Genomic DNA, 24,123 nt, shown 5'->3' with positions numbered 1-24,123 from the left:
AAAAAGTATATACATGAACAGTCAATTCACAAAATAGGAAATCGCAGTGCCTACTGCATGTTTTACTAATGTTCAAACCCATTAATAACGAAATGAAGACAAAAGAGGTATTATTTCCAGTGGATCTAATTAGCCAGTTTGTTTAAAATGTGAATAAACTCCATTGGAAATAAGCAGCTCATCCTGTTAGGGTTATAAATTAGGACAAAGATTTTGGAAAGTTATTTGTCAAATCAGATCAAGAAATGTTCACATGACCTAAATTAATAATTTCCCTTCTAGAAATTATAAGAACATATTCCAGAATATAAAGATTTATATGAAATAACAATAAAGTAAACAAACTCCCAAAAACTGGAATGCCTTTCACATACAAATGCAATTGTACTTTGTATCACATTTATTTGTTTATGGGTGTTTCCTTTTTGCAGTGCATTATGCTAGGAATCATAAGGATTACAAACATGGTTAATTCATGAAATTTGTCCTGAGAAGTTCACAATTCACTGTGTCATTCTCTTATTTACTAACATAAATAGTTAAGAGGTTGCTGCAATATAATAAAATTACAAGCTGTTTTTGGAACTTGTCAATTAAATTTCCTATGATTTCTTTTGCTGATTGAAATGAAATCTGCAGATGGAATGCAATGTCAAAAATACTAATGAAAAAGAGTCATTGCAAAGTTTGAGTAATAATTATCGAAAAACTCCATGTATCATATTCGATATGATCTCTAAAGATTCCAATATATAACTAAATGGTTTCAACTTCAGGAAATCATTCCAGTTGTAACATATTCTGCCAATTTATTCCTTAGACTTTAACTAATCAGTGCTTGGACCATAAGCATTTTTTATTATTTTGAAAGGTAACCAGAGTCTTGATTATTTTAAGAGATTTAAATTCCATAGTAATATGTACTTACAAAGCTGTTCCCTTTTCATTAGTAATCTGGATGGAGAAAATAACTAGAAGCAAATGAAAATAATTGCAATTATTAATTTATTTCATGGCTGGTCTTACACTAACAAGTAATTTTAGAACTAAGGGTTCATTGCTCCCAAACACAGAAAATGAAATGGAACTGTTAATTGTTAATATTGCTGTCTAACCCTGTTAGAATGCCCAAGTTACAAGGAAAGGAACTAATTTTTTTTTTTTTAATTATCTGCTTAGGGCCACTTAGATCAGCTATTTGGAGCAATGTCACTAATGAAGAAGTGGTTATAGTTTTGGTGATGATGATAGCTAGTTTTCTAAAATGCTTTGAAAAAGTTTGGAAGGAAATCCACTAAAATACTAATTGATTATTTTTGGAAGGTGAAATTATGAGTGATTTCTCCCCTTTCTTTCGAGTTTTTTATATTTTCCAAGTGTTTTACAATGAAAACATATTACTTTAATAATCCAGGGGAAAATATAACACTTTAAAGTTTTTCTAAAGTTATAATTGAGTCAACCAATTACTTTACATTCCTTATGCAATCAATGCATTGCATACTGCATACAATATACTGCATGACTATGGGTCATTAAGAGTGAAATAACCCAAAGGATGTATAAGCACTTGTGTCTAGATACTGTCTTAGGGGTGGCAAGAGGGTACAGTTATCCCCAGGGCTCATATATGATACAGCTTCAACATAATGACACGGGTTCTCTTAGCAAGGAAGTCAGAATTCTTTCCCAAATATTTCCAGTTCTCTCTTCTGGGCATATGATGGCAATGTATTTCCGGACCCCTTGTGGTTGAATAGGACCATGTGACAGATTCAGGCAAGTGAACTGTGAAAAGTGAGTGACATGTGTCTTTCTAGACTGGATTCTTTTTACCCACCAATGTAAGATATTCTAGAGCCCACTTCCCCTCTGGCACAGCAACAGACAAGACTTGATACTGTGGCTTCTCCATCAGTGTGAGTGCTTGAGAGAGTCCACTGAACAGATCACTTCTAGAATAAGAAACTTTGTTGTTATATGCCACTGAGATTTGGGGGGTGATTTGTTACTGCAGCATAGCATAGCCTGTCATGGCACATAAACTTTGTTTAATGACTCTGAGATTTGAAGGTGGCTGGTCTGAATGATACCCTGGGTGCCTCAATGAGACTCTGTGGCAGCCGTGTTAGCTAAATTTATTCCTTCACAGATGAACTAGTACTCATAATTATTATGATATGTTAGCTAAATGCATTTTGTTGTAAATGAATACTTACCTCTACTACTTCTCAGACTGACAGAGAATTTTTTTGCTTTTAATTTTTTTGTTATGGAAAATGTCAATCACATGTGAAAGTAGAGAGAAGAGTGCAATAAACCTCTCAGTTTTAGTATCAACAACTAATGGTCACATTTTATTTCATCTATAAATTCACCCACTCTAGCCCTTCCCCCACAGCTGGATTATTTTGAGGCAAATCTCATTTATTATATCTTTTCACCTCTAAATGTTTCTACATGTATATTTAAAAGACAAGTATTTTACAAAGTAGAAACAATGATGCAGTGAACTCTCTCATATCCAATACTGCCATCTAATCCCAATATGGACGAACTTGTTTCATGTATACCCTTGCCCACTTATATTATTTTGAAGCAAATATCATATGTCATTATCATTTTATCCATAAATATTTCATTATGTACTTCTAAAATAAAATTGCTCTTTACAAAAACGTAATACTCATTTCACATCTAAAGATTTAACAATAATTCTTCAGTAATGCCAGATATTTAGGTACTGGTGTTAATATTTCTAATTGTTTCATATATGTCATAATTAATAAATAGTTTGTGTGAGTCAAAATCCAAATAAAGTCAACATTTTGAGATTGATTCATATCTAATAATATTCTCCTTTTTTTGTTCTTGCACTTTGTTTTTTGAAAAAAAACATGTCTTTTGGCCTGTAGAATTATCAGGGTACAGATTTTTCAGCATCTCTTTCCCCACAGTATCTTTTAATGTATTCCTTTTGCCCCCATGCTTCCTGTAAGCTTGTAGGTAAATCTGGATGTTTGGTTTGATATGGGTTTAGTTTTTTGGCAAGGCTGCTCCATAGAGGTGTTATGTACTTTCACCAGGAGACATAATATCTTGTTGGCTCTCTTTTGTTGATGTTAGCAACCATTGACAATCACTACTTGGACCCATTCTTTCATTTGGGTTTGCAGAATGGTGACATTCTATTATTTCTTTTTTTTTTAATGTATTATTTGTTTCAGGAGTACGAGTCTGTGATCAGTCTTATATAATACCCAGTGCTCATTACAACACATACCCTCCCCAATGTCCATCACCCAGTTATCCCATTCCCCAACCCTCTTCCCCTCAAGCAGCCCTCAGTTTTTTCCTAAGATTAAGAGTCTCTTATGGTTTGTCTCCCGTATTGTTTCTTTTTTATTCATTGATTGGAATTCTTCTAGGGATAAAAATTCCCTCAACAACTAGTTTTCCTGGAATATAAGAAATTCATATAAGAAAGGGAAATTGAATATTTGACCTTTTACTTTACTGACGGTTTCCAGAAAAATGAGTTGCTTCCCTTGTATCCTCCACAGGAGAACAGTGGTAGTTGGGGAGAGGGGGTTAATATATGGAACTTAAATATATGCACATATATGCATATATGTATGTATGATACTAAACCAGTTCTCTAGATTTTTTTGTAAACAGACTTAAGCATTTTCCCATTGTTCATCCCAATGTTTAACACAGTAATAAACATGTCATATTCATTGTATTAATCATAATACAAAATATATTATTAAAATGGCCAAAGGAATATTAATTAAATATGAATTGGATTATGATTTACTTTTTAGTCTAATGTTAGATTTCTACTTTTTTCTATCAAGTCATAGAACAAGTCAATATGAAAAGGTTTTCAAAACTATTAGTTCCTTTTATGTATCTAAGGATAATCACATCTGAATACATCTGCAAAAATTACAAAGATATAGGCATATCATATTAGTACACAGTTACACTAATTTTATATTTTGAAGCTGGTGTAAGGAAACTCACCAGAGTTCAAAGGTGTTTAGATGGAATTAACAATTTTAGGCAATCTAAAGAGAGAAGAAACAACTGTTGATGATCCAATTCCACTGCCATTTTGCATGTAGACTGGAGGCAGAAAGAGAACTGAAATTCAAATCAGAGAAGTGAAATTAATTATTCTCCTTGTCAGTTGCTTGAATAATATTTTTTGAGAATAAGCTCAAAACAAATGTTAATGTGCTTTCTGAGTTACGTAATTTTAACACTGTACCATAATGAGGAGAAAAAAAATGAACTGCGGTTATCATCTTCTCTCCTTATGAATATTTGAGAAAAGAGATAACATTTCCAAACATTGGGAGAATTTTAGCCTTCTTCGGCCAGAGAGAAGGCAAGGAACCCACCATTGGGTGGCAGAGATCAAGCCTTGCAGGCATGTTGTGACCCTATCGGGAACTTGGCAATGGAAGGCAGGATCTGAAGTCAATAAGAAATATCCCCTGTGAGATGCATCTCTGAGCCAAGAGGCAGACTCTAAGGCTCTACAGCAACATCTTGCAGGCAACAGAGCAACAGCAAAGATAGCTAAACTATGAAGAAAAAGGATAGCACAATGGCCTTATTTTGACGATGCAGAAGTCCAGGATTACTGCAGGACCTCCCCAAGAAAGGGAAGGGAGTTTCAAAAATGATTGGTTGAATTTTCCTTCCAACCTCAGAACAGATTATATTTGATTTAGGAAAAAAGGGAATGTGATATTTCTTTTATCCTGGCATTGTGGATTAAAATTCATGCTGATTGTATGTAATTTTATAATAGTAATCTCTCTCTCTCTCTCTGTCCTTTTTTTTGGGGGGGGGGCTCTACACCCATTGTGAAGCTCAAACTCACAACCCCAAGATCAAGAATCACATGCTGTACTGACTGACCCAGCCAGACACCCCTCTAATAGTGATCTCTTGATTTAAAAAAAAAAAATGTATAAATAGAATGGGAATCCTGTCTTTTATTATGAGAGATAATAATTTTTTCTTCAGGCTTTTTCCCCCCTTTTTTTTTTTTTTTTGGTAACAGATTGGGTAGTCAGTTCAAAGTGAATTTTTTATATACCCTTTCTTTGACTTCTTCAAATCGAGAAAGAGAAATAGTGATAATCAGAAAAATCTTTTTCATTTTCAATGTACCTTACTATTTTAAAAAAATAGAATTATGGGGTGCCTGGGTGGCTCAGTTAAGTATCCAACTTTTGATTTTGGCTCAAGTCATGATCTCAGGGTTGTGAGATCAAGCCCTGCATCAGGCTCTGCGCTGGGCATGGAGCCTGTTTAAGATTCTCTTCCTCTACTTCTGCCCCCCACCTCAAAAAAAAAAAATAGAATTATGGATGCAGACTTTTACAACATAAGTTAAACTCTGCATGCATATATAGATAGATAGATATAATGTGTGTTTATATAGTTAAGCAGGTTAGATACATATATGTACAGTTAAACAGGTTAAAATATATATACACAGTTAAATAGCTTAAAACAAAGTTTGAAAGTATGCATTAAATATGAAGAGGGAATCATCAACTGCCTCATTTTCCCTCTTAAAGTAAGGTTTTGCAAGATTGTCTGCTATGATTGACCGGTGATACACAAGGAGATTGGATAATAAAAGACCACATTTCCTCATGTGGCATTTTCTCCCTATTATGGTCATTTCCATGCCCATTTCCTTCTTAACATCAAGGACTCCTGGACAGGATACCTGGTCTTAAATTAACCCTATTATTTTTTTCTTCAATGACTTCTAATCTATTTTCATCTCAATGATGGTTTGTCATTTCTGTTACAGTCTGGGCTTGTCTCGCTGTCCTTCTATATATAGTTAGACTTAGATTTGGCTAAGGATATTAGTAGCCTTCAACATGTCAGCAGCTTGAACTAGATGCTTATTTTTCTTTTCCATTAACATCTAGAAACATGTGGCCTAGAGTTGCCGTGGAATTCTCTTCTATGAAGTCAATACAGACTTTGGATTCTTCTAGTTTTTTACTCTGTCACGTGTGGCCTCTATTCTCAGGGTCGCCTCTATTCTCAGGGTCACCTCATGGTCCAAGATGGATCTTTAGCTCCAGCAAGAAGGAGGAAAAAGACATGGTGGGTTAGAGGGTTCATGTAAGCTGTTTCTTAAGGAAAGGTCTCTGAAGCTGCTACAGGATACTCTTACTTATATCCATTGATTAGAACTTATTCTCTTGGCCACATACAATTGCAAGGGAAGAATGGGGAATTGTCTTCACTTTGCGAACCCCTGTGCCCTGCTGGAAATTCTAATGGAAGAATGGCTATTGGAAGGAATTAGCAGTTTCTGCCACCCTCTATTTGAACCATGGTGACATTAAGAGCTCCCTTGTTGTAAGAACACAGTAATATTTTATCAAACAGCATGGATCTAAGCAGGCTTGGAATGATTATTGTAAGGCTCCTGAATAAAGGCTGACTTTTCAGTCACACTGGAGCACACTATTAATGATTACACTGTCAGTGTTTAATCTTTACCTGCAAAGTCAAATACAAAAACCTTTCCTCCACCCTTCTCTTCCTTCCCCTCGTCACATCTTTAGGAGTACCTGCTCTTGCTCACGTACTTCCTCACCTCCTTTATTTATTTTCAACCTAATTCAGAATGGATTCTCCCTAATTACTCCACTATTCCTGATAAGGCCAACAGTTAACCCAGAAAACTAAAATAATCAGGTGTTTTTTCTATTATCTTTCTTGGCTTCTCAGCGTCGGGCAATGCTGGCGCTTTCTCTTTCTTGAAATCTTCTCTTCCATTGAATTCCATGACACAAAACTCTTCCAGAGGCTCCTTGTAAATACCCTTGGTGAGCTTTTCCTTGATCAGAACACAGAGTGATGGATCTCCAAAGCCCAGTTCTAAGTTCCCTTCTCTGCCATTATACATAGATGAATTTATCTACTGCAGGCTTCAATTATCACTGTGTATTGAGGATTCACAAAACTGTGTTTATAATTTGATCTTTATTCTGATTTGTAATGTCTTTTTTTTCTTTCAATGAGCAAGTGACTAATTTATCTTTGATTAGCCAAAGCTGCTTCTTTATTATCCATCTGAATGCGCAGTAATTCTTTTTAAATGTAGGTGCCTGGGGAGCCTGGGTGGCTCAGTTGTTAAGCATCTGCCTTCAACTCAGGTCCTGATCCCAGGGTCCTGGGATCAAGGCCCACATCGGGCTCCCTGCTCAGTGGGGACCCTGCTTCTCCCTCTCCCTCTGCCTGCTGCTCCCCCTACTTGTGCTCAATCTCTCTCTGTCAAATAAATTTAAAAATTTTTAAGAAAAAATAAATAAAAAAATAAAACATATGAGCTTGTTAGTAAACCATTAAGTCTATGCCCATATAAAATATTTTAGCTAGCTTATCATGATAATGTTTAGTCTTCCATTTGTTAAACTGTCAACCAATATAAATAATTAGTTACCTGCTGTTTCTCAGACACATTCCGTATATAATATTGAGGATTTAAGAACAGAAACTGAAGACAATGTTTCTTTTATTGGGAATTTTAAAATATAATTGAGAATGAATATACGCATTAAGTGTACAAATATATACAGGTATTTGCAGCATATACATAACTATACATACACAAAAAGCAATGTTAAGCCCTTCTTGGGATAAAGTATACATTCATACAATGAGTCTGTGCCTTAGTTTAGTCGTCTGTAAAATAAAGATAACAATACCTACCTCACAAGATTGTTGTAAAGATTAAATGACCAGTGTACATAGGAGTGTCTCAAAAGCTTTAAGAAGAATTCAACATACCATAGATATCTTAATAAAACTGAGATATTTTTGAGCTATGCCTCTCAGTTTTATTCTCCATGAGACATTATTAAAGTTTGTTACACTTGTTTTGAAATTTTTTTTTAGACCAAAATGATGTTGTGGGTGTTCTGTGGAGTAGTAAGCATAGCAAGTGAGTAGCTATTCAAGTGTTAGAGGAAATCCAAATCTACTACTTAAGGAAAAGAATATCCCTGGTTTTGTCTACCGGTACCTAGTCATGTGACCTACTTACATGCAGATTTGAGGATCTTCTATTCTGCCACGTCCACTCCTAACCAGAACCCATCATCAGCTATGGAATACCTGCATTCCTGGGTCTTCCTCAGGGTTTATATTTGAATTTTCTGCTGGTGAACTCATCATATCTTAAGTTTAGTTGAGAGAAGTAGTTCTTGAGAAATCATCTATGGTAATGTTTTTTCCCTTGGATTAAATTACATTCTGAGAAGGCACACTTCAACTAAATTACCTGGCCCCTTGCAAAACCACCAATATGACATCGAGTTTTAATTTTATATTCCCAGCTTTTATCAAAGTTATTATAACAAATAGTCATATAAAATTTGGCCTTGTTTTTGTTATAAGCAAAACTAGGTCATTTTATTGCTCAATGAGATCATTTTATTGCTCTTTATGTCTCTTGTCAGAAATTGCTATTAGAATTTAAAACCTGAGTGATGTATGTATTGAGGAATAGGTATGCTTCTTCCTATCTGTAAGTTATGAAATCTGTCTTATTTTGGTCCTGTTTTGGTTTGGTACTGGCTGCCAGGAATTTAAAAGGTGAATCAAATGATCAATCACACTAAGTTCATGACCGTTGATTACTTTTTACCTTCTTTCATGATTGATTCTCTATTTCTATTTTATTGTATATAAACAGATAGATGACAGAGAGATAGATAGATAGATAGATAGATAGATAGATAGATAGATAGACAGATAACAGATAGATCTCCCCTGGATAAGCCACATAAAAAATCTGTTAAGGAAAGATTTTCTTTTTTTCTACTGTGTTATATATATATATATATTTTAATGTTAATGGAAATTTATCATTTCAGAGAGTCATTGTAAATACATAAGAAATATTGGGTAAGGAGGGCACGTATTGCATGGTGCACTGGGTGTTACACGCAACTAATGAAGCATCAAACTTTACATCGGAATCTGGGGATGTACTGTATGGTGATTAACATAATATAATAAAATAAAATTTTAAAAAAAAAGAAATATTGGAATGAGGGTTAAAGGTTTAAGAAATTTAATAAGATATTTAAGATTATCCTCTCGGAATTTCAATACTGCAATAACAAATATTTAAATGTATTCTAAATTTCAATTTAATCTTTTTTGAAAACGATCACCAAATAGATTTAAATTGTGATTTGATTTGCATTACTAATTTACACATCATGAATTCTATCAAATAGAGTAAATTAGAATGGTTTTGTATATTGAAGACTTAGCAAAAACACAATCTCTAAAGAATATGCACTGCTTTGTTTAAATTGCAAGATCTCTTCAAGTATAATTTTCTTCTCCCATGCTGTTTTATATTTTTCTTAGGAAATGCAAAAAAGCTCAAATTCCCATAAAATTTTCATGGGCTTATAAAGCTAAAAGTATTTTTTAAAGGGTTATTTCATTTAAAATTTTCTTAAATTAATTAGACTTTATATTTTAAAGCAGTTTTTAGATTTACAGAAAATTTGAGCAAAAAGTACAGAGTTCCTATATGTATTCCTATATACTCCCTCCTCTCTCACCCACAGCACTATTTCATTTTTAGTAAGAAGAGTTAAAAAAAAAATTAAGCCAAGATTATGTATCTTACCCTTAAACATTCCCTCCAGAATCATGTACATTCAGTATAGGCTAAATAAATTAGAAAGATAAATTCAGCTATGGGTTTCCTCAACATTATCAATATTATTTCCTTCTGGAGAGTTCTCCAGTTTTTTGTTTTGTTTTTTTTTTAAGATTTTATTTTAGAGTAATCTCTACACCCAACATGGGGCTGGAACTCACAACCCCAAGATCAAGAGTCTCATGATCTACTAACTGAGCCATATAGGTGCACCCCTAGTTCTTTTTCTTGATGAACCGTTGCTCAAACGCAATTTGGAGGATATCTGCCGTTATATTAACTCCTCTTTACTCTTCTTCAGAGTGTTTTATTTTTCCCAACTCTTTTTTCTACCATCATAACCATGTCCAAGTGTACAATTCAGTGGTACTAAGTACATTCACATTGTTGTGCCACCATCACCACTATCCATCACCATAACCCTTTTCATCTTGTAAAACTGAAACTCTATATCCATTAAACCCTAACTCCCCATTCTCCCATCTCCCAGCTCCTGGCAACTACCATTATACTTTCTGTTTTTACAAGTTTAACACTTCTAAGCCCTTCATTTAAATAGAATCATACAGTATTTGTCTTCTTTTTAAAAAAATTTTTTTAAAGATTTTATTTATTTATTTGAGAGAGTGAGTGAGAGAGAGCACGAGTGGGGTGAGGGACAGAGGGAGAAGCAGACTCCCCACTGAGCAGGGAGCACAGGGAGCCTGACGCAGGACTGAATTCTAGGACCCCAGGATCACAACAGGAGCAGAAAGTAGATGCTTAACCGACTGAGCCACCCAGACACCCCAAGTATTTGTTTTCTTATGACTGGCTTATTTTACTTAGCATAATGTCCACAATTTTAATCTATATTGTAGTATATGTTGGCATTTCCTTCCTTTTTAAGGTTGAATAATATTCCATTGTACATATGTACCGCATTTTGCTTATCCATTCATCCATCGATGGACATGGTGTTGCTTCCATGTTTTAGCTATTCTGAATAATGCTGCTATGAACACGAGTGTACTCCAAGTGCTTTTGAAAGAATGCTTATCAGGTGTCAGGAACAAACCAGAATAATTCTTGCCTAATTTCTGAGACCGATGAGCAGATGTGGTCTGCTGGCCTCCAGTCTCAGGGCATAACATTGTGCTTAGGGAAGTCTGTGATCTTTGTCTATTTGTATATAATGTGTGAAATTAACAGTATGATGGACATCAGAGCTTGGGATTTATGAGGAATTACTTTGAAGTGATTGTGGACTCAGAAATTCCTGTGGGAAATCTCTAATTATTAGTATCTGCAAGGATTTTCTTTTGAGCTAGTCATTTATCACAAAGAGTAGTATACCAATTTCTTGGGGTTGGGGGAAAGATTGAGGGAAAAGGAGTGGGTAAATCTGTGCTGCCAGCTTTCTCAGAATCAAAGGAGGGAAGAAAGATGGGGTTTCACTATTAGATGTGCAGACTTTCACTTGATAATTTTCCTACTTTCAGTCCTGAGTCTCCTGCATTATGTAAAAAATAACAAAAAGAGCAGTTTTTAAAAGGACCTTTTGAAAACAAAAAGTTGGGGAGCCTGGGAGGCTTACTCAGTTAAGCGTCTGCTTTCAGCTCAGGTCATGATCCCAGTGTCCTGGGATCAAGTCCTGCATCAGGCTCCCTGCTCAGAAGGGCGTCTGCTTCTCCCTCTCCCTCTGCCCCTCCCCACCTCCTCTCCCTGTTCCTACTCTCTCTCTCTCAAATAAATAAAATCTTTAGGAAAAAAAAAAGAAAACAAAACAAAAACCTCTGAAATTCAGCACATTCAAAACCAAATTCTGAAAATAAAAAAACAAAAAAAAATTTTTTTTTAATTTAAAAATAATAAAAACCAAATTCTGAGCCCCTGGGTGGCTCAGTCGGTTATGCAACTGACTCTTGATTTTGGCTCAGGTCACAATCTTAGGGTCATAGGATCAGAGAGTCTGGGGGAGTTTCTCTCTCTCCCTTTCCCTGCCCATCCCCCACCTTGCTTTCTCACTCTCTCTCTAAAATAAATCTTTAAAAACAAAACAAAATGGGGTGCCTGGGTGGCACCGCGGTTGGGCGTCTGCCTTCGGCTCAGGGCGTGATCCCTGCGTTGTGGGATCGAGCCCCACATCAGGCTCTTCTGCTGTGAGCCTGCTTCTTCCTCTCCCACTCCCCCTGCTTGTGTTCCCTCTCTCGCTGGCTGTCTCTATCTCTGTTGAATAAATAAATAAAATCTTTAAAAAAATAAAAATAAAAATAAAAAAATAAAAACAAAACAAAATGAAATAAAAAACCCCCACAAATTCTAGCTATTCTATCCAAACCTTCTCTTCTCACAGTTTGCCCATTTTGACAAATGGCAACTTTATCCTCCTTGTCGCTCAGACTAAACTTGGGTGTCATCATTCATTCATCTTTTTTTTTTTCCTTTTCCCTCACATTTACATTTATCAATTGGTAAGTCCTCTTGGCTCCACCCTTAAAATATATCCCCTTCTCACTACCTGATGCAAGCCACTACAATCTCTAGTCTACTGCGATTGTTCTACTAACATTTATTTTTGGTCTGTTGCCAACAAAGAATGTATGTTATCTTCTCAGACTAATAAGCCCACTTGCCTTTGTGTTTTTTTTCTATAGCTTTCTACTCTGGACGTGACCACTGATACTCTGATTTGTGGTACCTGTGAAACTCCTTCCAGTCTAATCACAGTTTTGGAGCTCACTACCGTAGACCTACAACAAATCTAGGGAGAGAGGGCACTGATCGCCAGGTAAGAAAAAAGCAAAAGCAATAAACTATCTGCCTTGCAATTCCGTCGCAGGCCATGCAAACAATTTCTCAGAAAATAGCTGTGACTGTCATTGTGCTGGTCATNTCTGCCTTGCAATTCCGTCGCAGGCCATGCAAACAATTTCTCAGAAAATAGCTGTGACTGTCATTGTGCTGGTCATTTGTCTATTTGTCCTCCAATTTTTTTCCCTGCCCCTTCTCCATTCCGCTCTGTATTGCCCGGCCTGACCCCTGCAAAGTGCCTTTCCCAGGCTCTCGGTCAAATGGTTTTGAGTTAAGAGGAACCACTGAGGAGACAGTGACTAGAGATTGGAGTGTGACAAGTTGGAAAACCAGGGTATTTCTCCTTTCTCTCTCTGCTCTGTGTAATATCTCAGGCAGGGCTCCTTCTCCACCATGGTTCCATCTCTCTCTAGGCTTCCTAAGCTCTGGTTCTACCTCCTTATCCCTTTGTCCCTTTGGTTGTGGGGGCAATAGCAGTTTCCTGCCATTGGTAAACTCCAATGTGTTGCCGACCTCTGATTGCCTTCTCAGTTCTCCCACCACTTTTGTGACTAGTTCTCCACATTAAATTTTCTCTGTTAAAATACCTTGGTTCTGTTTTTCTGTACTGCCACCTTTCAAATTCTTGCCGTACTCTGCTAATACCTGCTCTAGTTTTATGTTTATAACCAGACTTCCCCTCCTAATGCATTGCTAGTATTTTTTGCTTTCATATCTACTCTGAAGGTTTAAAACAACATTGTCCACCTTCTTTAAAAGTGAAATATGTTTAGAATCACAGTTTAAGTGTTAGCAGCTTCCATTTTGGTGAATCCCTATCACATGTTTGATACTGAGCTAGGACTTCACAAATGTTTTCTCAGATGTTCACAATCACCTGCATGGGAGTTACTACTCCCTATTTATCAAAGGAGAAAACCGAGGCACAGAGAAAGAGAAGTGAAGTTACTTGATCTAGATTATATAGCTCATATGTGGTGATGGTTGGCTGCACACACATCTGCCTAATACACTTTCCACTATCCCACTCTGCTTTTCTAATATGCTCCATGCCCACCTTCACGTTAATCAGTGTTTGCTCATCCTTGTCATGTTACAGCACAAATGGGTTTTATCATATGCTTGCATAGCGATTTTAGGCCCACATGAAAGATACATGAATTTAGGAAATATTAAATACAAGCATAGGAAACTAATTGTGTCTTGATTAGGTCAACAATTGTACACAGCTTCAAACATCATTCCAGCTACTATTTTTTACTTGAACCATGGAAACAATACCTAATCAATGAGTTAATTCCATCATGTAAAACTAATCATATGTTTCAGAATCCATTGAGCTCCATAATGAAGTTAGAGCAGAACAGGTACTTTCATTTATTTTACAAAAAATAGAGAAACAAAACCAAAACAGCTATTTTACCTAATTACTGAACCCCTGCTTTGAATGGAGGAGGCTACTTCCTACGAGAAGCTGCCACATTTAGCAAAGAAACAGAGGATGTAATGAGCCAGTTCCTAAACATGGCAAGATTTAAATCCAAAAAGCATCCTATTACTTTACTTGCTTACAATCTTGAGGGCGTGCACACACACGTTTGTACAACACTTTTCAAGCATCGTGTCCAAAGACACTAGAAGGAAAGTATGACGCAAAGAAGTGCCAAGGCCAGGATTTCAAGTGAGAATTAACAAATGAAGAAAGAATAGATTTTACCTGAAATAGAAAGCGAGGGGCGCCTGGGTGGCTCAGTTGGTTAAACGTCTGCTTTTGACTCAGCATGATCCCGGGCTCCCTGCTCAGTGGCGAGTCTGCTTCTTCCTCTCCCTCTGCCCCCCCACCCCCCCCCATGCTCTCTCTTCACTCTCTCTCTCTCTCAAATAAATAAAGCCTTTAAAAGGGGCACCTGGGTGGCTTAGTCAGTTAAGGGGCTGCCTTTGGCTCAGGTCATGATCTCAGGGTTATAGAATCAAGCCCCACGGGGGGCTCCCTGCTCAGCAGAGAGCCTGCTTCTCCCTCTCCTCCCTGCTCGCGTGTTCTCTCTCTCTCTCTCAAATAAGTAAATAAATAAATAAAATCTTTTAAAAAAGGAAGAGAGAGAGAGAGAAATGAATAGAAAGTGAAACACTTTCCCACCTTTCCTCTTTTAGCTATTAAATCTCAAATCCTTGAGCCCTGGCTTTCACCTTCAGTAGTTACAAATCCTCAGAGAGAATTTGGCCTAATTTCACAAATAACACTTGGGTATAATCTGCATGTAGATTTGTACTTTGCAGGATTTTCTGTGACAAATTAACATTCCATACCGTTTCTTGCTGCTGCCTGGCATTCACTGTTGCCAATTCCTTCCAGCACTGGCTGCTCTATGTTAAGAAATGACAAATGAGGGGCGCCTGGGTGGCACAGCGGTTAAGTGTCTGCCTTCGGCTCAGGGCGTGGTCCCGGCGTTATGGGATGGAGCCCCACATCAGGCTCCTCTGCTATGAGCCTGTTTCTTCCTCTCCCACTCCCCCTGCTTGTGTTCCCTCTCTCTCTGGCTGTTTCTATCTCTGTCAAATAAATAAATAAAATCTTTAAAAAAAAAAAAAAAGAAATGACAAATGAATTATAATACACAGTTGAGTTAAACACAAGCTCCTTATGATTCCATGCCCCTGGGGGGAAGAAAACACCTCACAGTCCACAGTCTTACCATACATTTTTAAGACAAAAAGAAAAGATTTCTTGGATGATTTCCTCTTCTAAAAATGCTTGTGCCCCAATCCCTTATATTAGTACAGGTGGTCAGAAGTTAATTCTATACCATTGTTTATAGAATTAACAATGCAAAATAAAGGTACATGGAATTTAGTTCTGACTAACTCACCAAAATGTGATAAAAAATAAAGGGTCCTTTAAAAAAACAAACAAACAAAAAGAATCCTTCCTTTGATACTCATTTAACAACCCATAATACATTTTTACCTTAAAGAAAATCTGATTTCTACCATTTAATGGGGAACATTCTGTTCACCATTTTAGGCTATGCTTATAAAGTTCCAAATACTTTCATGTGGAACTTATTATAAATTATTTTCTAGACTTCCACTGGCTGTAAAATACATTTGTTACAAAATAGATGGACTTATTTTATATCTTTTTTTGGATACTTCTAGGGAAAACTTTTCCATAACTTCTCATGATGGAGTGTTGCCTCTAAGAGAGTAGCTAATCCTGTTTTATTTACTCTAGGACATTTTTGCTGAGATTTACTTTCTTTTCAAAAGGCCAGAGTGTTAAGGCATTTAGCATTCCAGGCAAGAGTTAACAATGCATCCTTTAAAGATCTAGCATTTGGTCAGGAGTCAGTAGACACGGGTTTAAAATCTGGCTCTACCACTGACTAAGCCATGTCACCTTGGGAAAGTGTTTTAACTTCTCTGAGCTTAAGTTTCCGCATCTGTACAACAGAATAATTACAGCTACGTGTCATTCACAGGCTTCACGTGAAATAATGAAATGTATATTAGAGTACTTAGGGAATCTGCCTGTTCTCTCTCTATTGCTTAAGAACTTTATGCATGGCTTACATGCACCATCGAAGCAGGAAGTATTCACCTATGCCCTCAGTCCCAAATTTCTTTTCTTTCTTTCTTTCTTTCTTTCTTTCTTTCTTTCTTTCTTTCTTTCTTTCTTTTTCTTTCTTTCTTTCTTTCTTTCTTTCTTTCTTTCTTTCTTTCTTTCTTTCTTTCAATAGATTTACCTATTTATTTGAAAGAGAGAAAGAGCACACATACAAGTGGGGGCAGGGGGCAGAGGGAAAGGGAGAAAAAATCTCAAGCAGACATCCCAGTCAGTGTGGAGCCAAACACAGGGCTCAATTTCACTATCTTGAGATCATGACCTGAGCCAAAATCAAGAGTTTGTCCCTTAACCAATTGAGCTACCCAGGCACCCCAGTTAAAGAGTTTCTAAGTGGTGTTATCTAGCCTGGTTTCTCTAACGAAGTATTTCTGATAGGCAATGCACACAACATAAAAGGGGAAATATTAAAAGACAAGTTATTGAGGTATTTAGGTTGCTCAGTCAGTTGGATGTACAACTCTTGATTTTGGCTCAGGTCATGATCTTGGGGTCATGGGATTGAGCCCTGCGTCAGGCTTCGCATTCAGCCCAGAGTCTGCTTGGAATTCTCTGCCCCTCCCCCCTGCTCACTCTTGCCGTCTCTTGGGGAAAAAAAAGAAAAAGGACAAGTTATTTAGAGAATTTCAGCATGATGAAGACTAATAACTAAGAAATTTTATAGGGATTCCTCAAACCAAGCATTTAATTCTTGAGGCAAATTGCTCTCTTTTGGATAGCAAACACTTCCCCACCCCTTTTTATGGAGAATAAGAAAAGAAAGAAAAGGAAAGAGGATTAATGCTCAGAGTTTCTGAGATGCAGTACTAGGGACTACATTTACTCTCCTATCTGAAATAACTGAAAAGTTTAGCAAAAAATAGTTGTCAATGACAAAACAATGTTCAAGACATTGGATATCAGGTGATGAAAGCCGGTGATTCCCCAAAGATGGCAAATGATAAAGTGAGCCCTATGTTTTCCCAGTTCCCTGACTTAAGAGAGTTTCCAGACCACAGTATAGACAGGGAGCACCCAGGTAGAGCCTAGCGGAATCCCCAAGTTACAGAGACAGTGCTGAGAGTGCAGGGAGCACAAGGCAGCCAGAGTGTGTAGGTCAGAGTACCAGAGAGGACAGAGCTGCATAGAAGAGAACCCTAGAGGTCAGAAGAGGGGCCCCCTCAAAGATTCAGCGAAAGACTGATAAAAGTAGGTATTTGATGAAACTGCCTGTGGTGGGCAGGTAGTTGGGATTCGACAGAACAGAAGCCAGAGCTGACATAGAGTCAGGAGTAGGGCCTATTCCCACCAGCCAAACTGGAAAACCTCATAATTTACTGAGCATTAGAAAGAGTACTTAGAAGGGACTTACCTTGGTGGTGGGGAATATTAGCCCCAGAATAAATGCTGCTTTCATCTGTATGTTTCTCAAACATCACTTCCTCTGCAAGGTAGCTTTACATTTTATATAAAACTAAATGATGCATTTTAGTCTTCCATCATTTTACATTACTACAAAATTCTAACACTGTCTCTATTCGTAAGTGTTCCCAAAGCCACTACCTTCTGTCACTGCACATAAAACCAATTTTTAAAAATACTATTATTTTAGGGGCGCCTGGGTAGCTCAGTCGTTCAGCATCTGTCTTTGGCTCAGGGCGTGCTCCCGGAGTCCTGGGATCCAGCCCCACATCGGGCTCCCTGCTCCGCTGGGAGCCTGCTTCTTCCTCTCCCACTCCCCCTGCTTGTGTTCCCTCTCTCGCTGGCTGTCTCTCTCTCTGTCAAATAAATAAATAAAATCTTTTAAAAAAAAACCTATTATTTTAAAAGTCATTTTACATATACATTCTTTCTGCTTACTTGCATTTTCAGAATTTAGCACTCTTTGGGGCGCCTGGGTGGCACAGCGGTTAAGCGTCTGCCTTCGGCTCAGGGTGTGATCCCAGCGTTGTGGGATCGAGCCCCACATCAGGCTCCTCACTATGAGCCTGCTTCTTCCTCTCCCACTCCCCCTGCTTGTGTTCCCTCTTTTGCTGGCTGTCTCTATCTCTGTCGAATAAATAAATAAAATCTTTAAAAAAAAATAAAAAAAAAAAGAAATTAGCACTCTTTAATTTCAAGTTTCTTTAAAGATAACACATTCATAATATGGTATTTTTAAAGATTTTTGAATATTAATACATGGTTAGAAAACAAACAATAAAAAGACACGCCTCGAGGGGAGCATGGCTGGCTCAGTATGTGACTCTTGATCTCTGGGTCATTAGTTTGAGCCCCAAGTTGGGTGTAGAGATTACTTAAAATAAATAAATAAAGTGTTTAAAAATATATATACCTCAGATCCCAGAGTCCTGTGATGGTGCCCCTGTGTCAGGTGGGCTCCCTGCTCAGCAGGGAGTCTGCTTCTCCCTCTCCTTCTGCCCCTCGCCCCTGCTCATGCTCTCTCTCACTTGCTTGTTCTCTCTCTCTAATAAATAAATAAAATCTTTAAAAATATATATATATTTATATATGCCCCAAAAAGTCTTACCCCCACACCTCTCCTCATCACATATAATTTCCGTACCATTGCATACAAATAACCACTTTTAGGAGTTTTGTGTGTTCTTCTGGTGCTTATATATCAAACAGAAGCAATCACACTTCCATTTCTTACACAAATATAACATACTATATACACACTGTATCATCCTTTTTTTTACTTTGTAATTTATTTTGAAGATCTTTCTATCTCAATATACAGAGCTTCAATTTTGGGGGGTTTTTGTTTGTTTGTATGTTTTTACATAGAATGGAATAGGATTCCGTTCTATGGATTTAAAACCCATAATTTATTTAATCAATCCCCTACTATTGGATATTTGGGTTGTTTTCAATATTTTTCTCCTAAAAGAATTCCACAATGAAAAACTTCATACATACTTCATTTCTTAAGTGTACCAATATACCTGTAGTATAAATTGTCAAGACTGGATTGCCACAGTATGCAAATCAAAATTTTATAATATGAGAAACAAAAAATTAGCAATTTTTAAATGTATACTCCTTGATTCTTTTTTTTTTTTTTTTTTTTTTTTTTTTAGAGAGAGGGAAAGACAGGGGTAGGTACAGGCAGAGGGAGAGAGAATCCCAAGCAGGCTCCAAGCCCAGCACAGTGCCTGATATGGGGCTTGATCTCACAGTCCTCAGATCATGACCTGAGCTGAAATCAAGATCTGGATGTTCAACTGACTGAACCACCCAGGCGCTCCGCTCCTCCATTCTTAAATTTAGTGCCAAATATCTTAATGACAAGGATTTAATTCTGAAGTTGACAAAAACAACGACGACAACAAACCTGCAACAGTTTAGTAGATCTTTAGAAGTGTAATGACATCTGCTTCATATTTTGAGTAGGAGTTATATTTGAATTTCATTAAACATGTAGAATAATGGGGAAAAGATCTTTGAAATCCATGATTATTACTTTAACCAATTAATGGCATAATAGTTGAAAAAGAAACCAGCTGCCCCTTAGATCTGGGAGCCAGCCTGGTACTCACAGTTAGACCATGGTCTTGTTCTCTTCTTGAACATAAACAATTTCAAAGAATATCAACATCATATAAGGCCACTCCATGGCCATGATGGATCTAGACAAAAACAAGACCTTTCCTTAATCATATCTGAACATAAACAAAGCATGAAATTGTCCAAACCTCAAAATGCCAAACATCTCCTATCCTGGCTAATATGAGTAAGTGCTGCTTCTTTATCAATAAAGCCTTTAGCATGGGTTTAATGTTCCCTTCTCCTAGATACGAATTGTTAAGATACCTAATTATTGAGGGATGCCTGGGTGGCTCATTTGGTTAAGCGTCTGCCTTCGGCTCAGGTCATGATCCCAACGTCCTGGAATCGAGTCTTACATCAGGCTCCTTGCTCAGTGGGGAGCCTGCTTCTCCCTCTGCCTGCTGCTACCCCTGCTTGTGCTCTCTCTCTGACAAATAAACAAATAAATTCTTTAAAAAAAAAATATTTGATCATTGAATTACTTCCACTTCCTAAGTCTCCAACTCAGAACAAATCCTGTTTCCTTACCCCCTCAACCCTCAAATCACCAACACAAGTCCAGATCCTGTGAGTTTTTTCTAACATTCTCTTTCCTGTGATATTCCATAGTTTCCTGTCATATCTGCTCTCTGTCACAGCAATGAACAATACATCCAACTATAAATGCATTCCTGGTTGTTTTGGATGAAGGGCATCAACATAGTTATATTTAAAATATATTTACTAATTTCTAATACTCATTTCACTTTGGCTTTGAAAAACAAGCAGAAAAAGGTACATTCAGGAACTCAGATTTTGACTTTTAGTCCCTTCATAGAAATAAAATGACAGACTTGTGACAATCAAATAGGCCTTTCTTCCAGGTTAATTCACAAAAAGTTTAACCACAAGCTATAAATCTCTGAGGCAGCAATGTTCCAAAATAGAGCTAAAGCAATTCCTACCTGTTGATTACAGTCATCAGCTTTATATGCAAAATTGCTCATACCAAGAGTCAATTCATTGCACTTCTTCCTGACTGTGAACAATCTGGGTCTTTAGATGTAACCCAAACTTACATATCACTAATTTTTCATGGTGTTTAGTTGTTGGTTAAGTAGAAAAATAGTCACGCAAGAACACATAGCTGTTAGCCCACTGTCCCCTTATACCAAACTCTGTTATTTAGTACTGGTTCTTGTAAGAGCCTTTCAATGCTCTGAGGACAATCACATTTGTAATGTCCACAATATAATCACTGAAGATCCTTGGGAAGAGTGATAAAGCCCTTGTACATGCAACATTCCAAAGATCAAAAAGGCAAATAACCAGGGGTTGGGGGCAATAAATAAGATAACATAAGATAAGCTAATTATTTTATTGGCTTCCTGGTTATAAAATTTAGTACAAATGTTATGCAAAACTTTTATACTTCCTACATGTTCAGTAAAATGTGGGAATATCTGTTATCCAAGCCAACAAATATCTATTGTTTGTTGAACTGAATCTAATTGTTTCTGTTGATAATCCTGGTACATGCACTGCAAGGGCCTGAAGTATCTTATAAACCATAAAAACAAAGAAATAGATAAGCAATATATGCAATTTTAGGGGCAAAGCTATTTTATTATATTTTACTTTTGAAAATTCATAATTCATAAATTATATGTTGTGACTCACTCCTCAGGTATTCTAGATACATTGGAAACTTTCCCTAAATCCACTCTAGTATTGGGGCAACTGCGTGGCACAGTTGGTTTTGGCTCAGGTTTTGATTTGGTAGGGGCCATGGGTTTGAGCCCACTGTCAGGCTTCACACTCAACGTGGTGTCTGCTTGAGATATTCTCTTCCCCTCCCCCTCCCTCTGCCCCTCCCATTCAGGCTCTCTCTTTCTCTCTAAAATAAGTGACTGAATCTTTAAAAAAATAAATAAATCCACGTTAGTATTCAGGTATAATGTTCTAACAAACTGAATTGCACCTAATTTGACAACTGAAAACAGAAGGCTGTTACTAATCTATAGCTAGAAAGGCTTGCATGCTAAATTGTTTTCCAAAAGTAAATGGTGATAAGTATGGGCTGTGCATAGTGACTTCCTCCTAAACAAAATAGTACGGGAAGGCGGCAAAGGAGAGTAACTTTCCAGTGGAGAAACCTGAGAAAACCACTTGAGCCAGGTGATCAAGGTCCATATCAACAGCCACAAATTATGTTGATAGTATGTACCCTTGATATGATGTGATGAAAAAGGCACTTTACCTCTGTGATCTTCCTCTCGTAAACCCAAAGCCTGGTCTAATCATGAGAACACCAGCAGATGGAGTCCAATAGTGAGTGGGGCATCCTATATTATAACTGACCAGTATGCCTCAAAACTGTCAGTCATCAAAAACATACAAAGACTAAGAAATCATCACAGCAAGAGGAGCCAAAGAAGACAGGACAACTAAATGTAATGTGGGAGCCTGGAGCAGAAAAAGGAAGTTAGGTTAAAAACCAAGAAAATATGAACAAAATGCAGACTTTAGTTAAAATAAATACATACATACATACATGCATACATACATACACACATACATACATAGTGGCTTTTTCATTCCTCTTGTATTACTTTGTAACATAACGTGTTTCAGAAAATGTGGTTAGAGTTACAGTCTGTTGCTTTGAGACTGAGCAAAGTTAATCAACAAGTTCTTCTGTCATCAGAACCATGGCTCTTTTTCCTTAGTATCTCTGTTCTAACCAACAGAACTGGCTCTAGGCCACAAGATAATTTGTAACAAGGGTGCTTTCTTCTGAGAAAATAATTTTAGCTCTTTTTCTTGAAATAGAGCTGTTTTAAAGGAAACGTGAGAGGCGCCTGTGTGGCTCAGTTGGTTAAGTGGCTGACTCTTGCTTTCGGCTCAGGTCGTGATCTCAGGGTCCTGGGATTGAGCCCTGAGTCAGGCTCCACACTCATGGGGGAGTCTGCTGGAGGATTCTTTCTCTTTTCTTCTCCCTCTGCCCCTTCCCCTGCTGACAAGTGTGTATGAGCTCTCTCTCAAAAATAAATAAACAAATCTTTAAAAAAAGAAAAGAAAAGAAACACATGCTACTTACACAAAAATACTATTGAACCCTATGGTCAACTACAAAACTAAGAAGTACAAATTATATTTTATTTTTTAGGGCATTGAATTCCTTGTTTAAAAATGTTTATTATAGGGGTGTCTGGCTGGCTCAGTCAGTAGAGCATGCAACTCTTGATCTTCGGGTGGTGAGTTCAAGCCCCACATTGGACGTAGAACTTACTTTTTAAAAAGTGTTTATTATCGTAAGGTCTATTAAGAAACACTGAACAGGGGCGCCTGGGTGGCACAGCGGTTAAGCGTCTGCCTTCAGCTCAGGGCGTGATCCCGGCGTTCGGGGATCGAGTCCCACATCAGGCTTCTCTGCTATGAGCCTGCTTCTTCCTCTCCCACTCCCCCTGCGTGTTCCCTCTCTCGCTGGCTGTCTCTATCTCTGTCAAATAAATAAATTAAAAAAAAAAAAAAGAAACACTGAACAGGGGTGCCTGAATGGCTTGGTTGGTACAGCATGTGACTCTTGATCTCAAGGTTATGAGTTTGAGTCCCACATTGGGTGTGGAGATTACTTAAAATCTTTTAAAAAAGAAAGAAAGAAACAATAAACATGGAGGGGAAAACTACAAATAATTCACCGTTACATGCATCCAGTATTTTCTCCATGCAAGTTACATATGAATGAGAAATAGTTTGTTCATAAATAATATGGTGTTCAGTGTAAAATATTTGGAAATTTGGAAAAAACATGCAACTATGTAATTTAAGCTTCTTAAAACCATCAACAAGATTTGATTACCAGTCAAAATGATGAAGCTGTTGATGATAAAATGATGACTAGTTTTGAGAGGGAATAAGTTGGTCAAATACTTTAGAACTAGCAGGAATTCCTCAAGTGTTTCAAGTATTCAGTTAGAAATATATGAGATCCTCCCTGGGATGATTTTTAGCAGTTATTTCTCAAATTATACCAAGGAATTCTTTTTCATTAATATTTGATTTAGTACTATATCTGATGTACAAATTTCATTTCAATCACCACATGAAATAATAGAAATTTTAATTTCTTCTGGAGAAGAAAGATTCTTCCAAATCTCTCCCAAAGAATCTGAAGTCATTTCTGAAGTCAACCTATGCATGTGGGTGAGAAAAATAATCATTAATTCCAACAATTGCCACAACATGATAATTCACTGAGTCCTTTATTCCTTCAGGGCAAAAATATCTATTGTTTGGGGCGCCTGGGTGGCTCAGTCCTTAAGGGCTGCCTTCAGCTCAGGGCATGATCCCAGCTCCTCCTCTGGGAGCCTGCTTCTTCCTCTCTCACTCCCCCTGCTTGTGTTCCCTCTCGTCTCTCTCTCTGTCAAATAAATAAAATCTTTAAAAAAATATATCT

At 37.2% G+C, this 24,123-nt stretch overlaps 1 long non-coding RNA gene across 1 annotated transcript in view; it reads left to right on the top strand.

The window, feature by feature from the left end:
• Positions 1-24,123, top strand: part of LOC117801524 — a 31,213-nt gene that overhangs the window by 1,923 nt on the left and 5,167 nt on the right. The window contains exon 2 of the long non-coding RNA XR_004624116.1: positions 12,376-12,509. This is a non-coding gene — a long non-coding RNA (uncharacterized LOC117801524). The remainder of the gene's footprint in view (positions 1-12,375; positions 12,510-24,123) is intronic.

This window comes from Ailuropoda melanoleuca, chromosome 3, assembly GCF_002007445.2.
Source record: "Ailuropoda melanoleuca isolate Jingjing chromosome 3, ASM200744v2, whole genome shotgun sequence".
NCBI lineage: Eukaryota > Metazoa > Chordata > Mammalia > Carnivora > Ursidae > Ailuropoda > Ailuropoda melanoleuca.
The sequence above is the reverse complement of the archived record's forward strand: the minus strand, read 5'-3'. Positions and strand labels throughout refer to the sequence as shown.